Source organism: Engystomops pustulosus, unplaced genomic scaffold, assembly GCF_040894005.1.
Source record: "Engystomops pustulosus unplaced genomic scaffold, aEngPut4.maternal MAT_SCAFFOLD_220, whole genome shotgun sequence".
NCBI classification, from domain to species: domain Eukaryota; kingdom Metazoa; phylum Chordata; class Amphibia; order Anura; family Leptodactylidae; genus Engystomops; species Engystomops pustulosus.
In genome coordinates this window covers 1-5,000 of record NW_027285099.1, presented here as the reverse complement: position 1 = coordinate 5,000, position 5,000 = coordinate 1, and positions in this window count along the sequence as shown.

Genomic DNA, 5,000 nt, shown 5'->3' with positions numbered 1-5,000 from the left:
GCCCTGGGGTAGGAAGAGGGGTTGGGGTCGGTTCGGCTTCGGGTGCCCCCGCTCGGCCAAAGGTTCCCCTCGCTTTGGAAGCACGCGAGGTCGCGGAGGGTGTCGGGGTTATTTTCGGCTCCCTGGCTTCGCGGGAGCGGCCTTCGGCTAGGGCCGACGCCGTCCGGCCCGCGCAGATTTGGACCGGGGTCCGGGGCGAGTACCTGCCTCTCTCACGAAGGGAGTGTCACCGGTAAGAAGCCTCTTCCCACGTCTGCTTGCCGACTTACGCTCGCCCCGACGAGAGGCCCAACCGAAAGAGTGGAAAGGGGCAGAGATTTCCAGGGTCGCCCCACCAGGGATGCAATACCCCAGTGCAGACTGTCGGCCCTGCCCCGAACCTACTCGGTGGTTTGAAGGTTAACCTCTTGGGGAAAAGCAGCGATTCGCCTCGCGGTGCGTGCCTCCGCGGATCTAAACCCCCCTCGATCGATGTGGGGCCAGAGGACCCCTTTTCCCCGTACGAAACGGCCGGCTCACCATGGGCTCGACATCCGTGGGTCGGAGAGTTGAGCGCTTACGCGCGGCGGGACCTTATAACCTGCAGCGGCTGAGGAGCGAAGATTTCCAGGGTGGGCCCCCGGGGATGCCATACCCCGAGCAGCCAGTCGGCCCCGCTCCTAGCGCGCTGACGAGCAATGGAGTCTTCCCCGCGGCAGCCACCGCCCTCGCCTCGCCGTCGGTCGATGAAGAGCCGAGTTCGCCCTCCTCTGCTCGGGACTCGGAAACGGCCTGGCCTTCGCCTACTCCGTCGGGCAACTGCCTTCCGCCAGCCCCTTCCCTCGAATCCCCTTCTTCCATTTTAGACCCGATCAGGGGATTGGTCAGCCCAGCCCTGGGGTAGGAAGAGGGGTTGGGGTCGGTTCGGCTTCCGGTGCCCCCGCTCGGCCAAAGGTCCCCTCGCTTTGGAAGCACGCGAGGGTGCCGGGGTTATTTTCGGCTTGACGCCTAAGTCCGGTCCCTGCCGGCTCCCGTCGAGGCCCGCGGTCAAAACCAGCTCCCCGGCTGTCGGAGCCGGAGCCCCGCAGCCCGAGCGGACGCACCGAGTCCCTCATGTAAGGGATAGCCGCCCCTACGGAACGGCCCGGACTGGGACCAGGCTCCCCCAGGCGCCGAAGGGGTGGGTCGGCCGTGTTGCCGAAGCTTAGCCGGCGCTGATGACCGCAGCCCCTAACGACGCCCACAGGCGGGGGAGCCAAGGAGAGCACTAGGAAGACGTGGCGGGGTCGGACGGCTCAATTTCCAGGGTGGGACCCCGGGGGTTCAGTACCCCGGGCATCCGGTCGGTTTCGCCGGCGAGACCCCAAGCCTTCCACGGCCCCCTTCGTGGGTGCAGGGATACCGAGCAGGGTGGCTTAGACGCCAATTCCCCAGAAGTATTAGGGATAGGGTTTGTCCGGGCGCCATCCGCAGCGACAACCTCGCAAAAGAAGCTCTCTTCCACAAAGCACGGGCAACGTTCGTGTGCGAGTGTTGGTCTCCCATGGTCTACCGACTCCCCCGGGCGGCCCAAGCGTTACGCCCACGGCCGGGCCCTCGAGCAGGCGCACCCCTGGTGCCTCTCGTAAGGGAAGGCTACGGTCCTCAACCCCTCGTATGGCGGGGAGGGCGCATTTGAAACGCTAAAGGACGAGCCCTGTTCGGGACCTGGCGGGGATCCGCGGATTGGCGAGAGGGATGGGTCTGCCGTTGGTCAGAGGGGACGCACCCCTGGGACGCAGTTTGGCATTAGCGACCGATGGCCCATCTACGACCATGTACTCCGGGAGCGCCAAGGAGGACGCGGGTGGGCTTTGGGGGCAGACTCAATTTCCAGGGTCTGGGCGCCGGGGGTGCAATACCCTTAAGCGCTCATGTCGGTTTCGTCTGCCGCCCGCCTCTGGCCCGGCTCCTAGTGACGGGTGCTGTGAACGTGCGATCGTGCTTGCGGTTGAAGAGTTCGAAGGCTACCGCTGGGGATAACACGCCCGGGGAATTTAGAAAACCCCCCCCCTCCGCTACAATCTCTGCTTCTGCCGGACTCGGAGGGGAGCCGCCCCGGGGGCGACCGCTCCCTCTCCTCTTCCGCGGCGTGCCGCGCGCTTCGCCGTCAGCAGCGGAGCGAACCTTTTTCTCGGTCCGCAGCTCTTCAGGCGTAGGCGGGCAGCGCTAACAGGGTACACTGGGGACCACTCGACCGCTACCGCTCCTACGGCAGACGACCCTACCTACCGCGGAAGCGCCACGGTGGGTCTAAGCCTCGTCCCCGCGAGGAGCAAGCGGGAGCCGTCCCTTTTCGTGCTGCGGAAATAAACCGTGGACACAGAAGTGTCTGCGCTCTCCGACCGGGCGGGGGGCGATTGGACTTGCCCGAGGGACACTAGGCGAGGCGCTACCGCGGGGAGCCGGAGCTCCTCGCTGGACGCTGCCGCCGCCAACGCCGCCGCCCCCCACCCACGGTACGGTGGAGTACGCCCGTTCCATACGCTTCGTAGCAAACCTCAGCCGAAGCAGAGAGTCCTACCGCTTGTGGCAGGAGCGGGGCCGTGCGAGGACCACACTGGCACCGCGCTACACAACCTTAGGCAGAGGACGACAGCCGCTCACGGGGAGCGGGGGATTGATGCGCGACCAAGACTGAGGCTAAGGAACGCTTTACCATAAACCGGCCGGGGCCAATACCCCTGACCGAGCAAAGTGCCTTGCCCCGCCGGATCGCGCTGTGTCAGATCGATCAAAAGAGCGGAGAGCCGAGACTCTACCGCTGGGAGTTTGTGGAGAACGGCCTGGCTTGCGTCCCGTCCTCCCGCCCTCGACCTCACATGGCTAGCCTCACCCGCCGGGAGCCACCCCATTGGGGACCGTAGGGCGGAGAAGGGGTCTCCGCGTCCGGAATTTTACTTGTGGAGAACGGCCTGGCTTACGTCCCGTCCTCCCGCCCTCGACCTCACATGGCTAGCCTCACCCGCCGGGAGCCACCCCATTGGGGACCGTAGGGCGGAGAAGGGGTCTCCGCGTCCGGAATTTTACTTGTGGAGAACGGCCTGGCTTACGTCCCGTCCTCCCGCCCTCGACCTCACATGGCTAGCCTCACCCGCCGGGCGCCACCCCATTGGGGACCGTAGGGCGGAGAAGGGGTCTCCGCGTCCGGAATTTTACTTGTGGAGAACGGCCTGGCTTACGTCCCGTCCTCCCGCCCTCGACCTCACATGGCTAGCCTCACCCGCCGGGCGCCACCCCATTGGGGACCGTAGGGCGGAGAAGGGGTCTCCGCGTCCGGAATTTCTTGTGGAGAACGGCCTGGCTTGCGTCCCGTCCTCCCATGGCTAGCCTCACCCGCCGGGCGCCACCCCATTGGGGACCGTAGGGCGGAGAAGGGGTCTCCGCGTCCGGAATTTCTTGTGGAGAACGGCCTGGCTTACGTCCCGTTCTCCCGCCCTCGACCTCACATGGCTAGCCTACCCCGCCGGGCGCCGCTCCATTGGGGATACGGTACAGCAAAGCGCGACGCCGCACGATGCCAACACTTTGTGCAAAAACCTGGCAGAGTCGACCAAAACCTCGCTTCTTTGACCGGTATTTTTGATGCTTTTCTCTGCCGCCGAAGGTGCACTGAGGGTCGGATCGCCCAAAATTTTTATGTTTTTGTCTGCGGTTCTTCCGAGAGGTGCCCGCCTGGCAGTTCTTTTTCAGCAGCCTTCGAAGGACATCCGGCGGGCAAGCCAGGGGTCGGCAGCCGCCGGCGGTGAGCCTTCCCCGGCAGGAGCAGGGCAGCTCGGACCGCAAAATTTTTTCGACTTTCGCCGAGGCCAAAAGCCCATGCACTTCGAAATCCTGCCCGCAGCGCCGTCTCCTGTCAGACTTCCCATGCCGCCTGCGGTGGTCCTCGCCCGGCAGAGAGAATCCGGAGTCGCCCTCTCACCGGTTCTTTTTCACCATTCCGGAGCTCTGAAATCTGCCGGACACCGAGTGGCCGAGGACGCTTCCAGGAGGGCGGCAGCGAGAGGCAGAGTGCCACCGGTCGGGTCCCCGGTTCTCCCACACTTTGAAATTTTTTCCCCGTTTGTACTGGTGGGATGGAGAGAGAGCGTGGCTTAAGCGCCCTCTGCCCCGCGGTACGCCCTTGGCTAGCCTTACGCCGGTGGTTCGCCAGGCCACCGGCACCTTGTACAGCGGGGTCGGCGTGGCTTATGCGCCCTCTGCCCCGCGGTCCGCCCTGGCTAGCCTTACGCCGGTGGTTCGCCAGGCCACCGGCACCTTGTATGGCGGGGACGGCGTGGCTTATGCGCCCGTCAACCCACCTGCTCGCCCCGGCTAGCCTTTTACCCGGAGGGCGCCACGCTCCGGGTACCAGTGAGCGGCACGAACCCAGTCATACCATGCCGCTCACCTCGCGCCCTCTCCGGCCTCCGCCGCGGAGACCTCCCGCTCTGTTCTGCGGAGAGCGATTACGGGCACAATCTACAAAGTCCCCGATGGTTAAGGACGTAGACTGTTGAGCGGGACCTACACACTCTTGTAGCCGAAGGGGCTCGCCATTTCCCGCAGAAAATGGATCACCTCCCGCAGAGGAACATGAAATGCCCCTTCCCGCGGGACCCGAAGGACCGCCCTGTCCGAGCAGGCCTCCAGGACCACGGCACGCAAAAGCGACTCAGTCCCGCTGGCATTACGGATCTGACTTAGTGCAAAAACCTGGCAGAGTCGACCAAAACTCCCCTTCTCTGACCGGTATTTTTGCTGCTTCTCTCTGCCGCCGAAGGTGCACTGAAAGTCGGACCGGTCGGTTTTGGTCTGCGGTTCTTCCGAGAGGTGCCCGTCTCGGAGTTCTTTTTCAGCAGCCTTCGAAGGCGATCCGGCGGGCAAGCCAGGGGTTGGCAGCCGCCGGCGGTAAGCCTTCCCCGGCAGGAGCAGGGCAGCTCGGACCGCAAAATTTTTTCGACTTTCGCCGAGGACAAAAAGCCCAGCCACTTAGAAAGCCT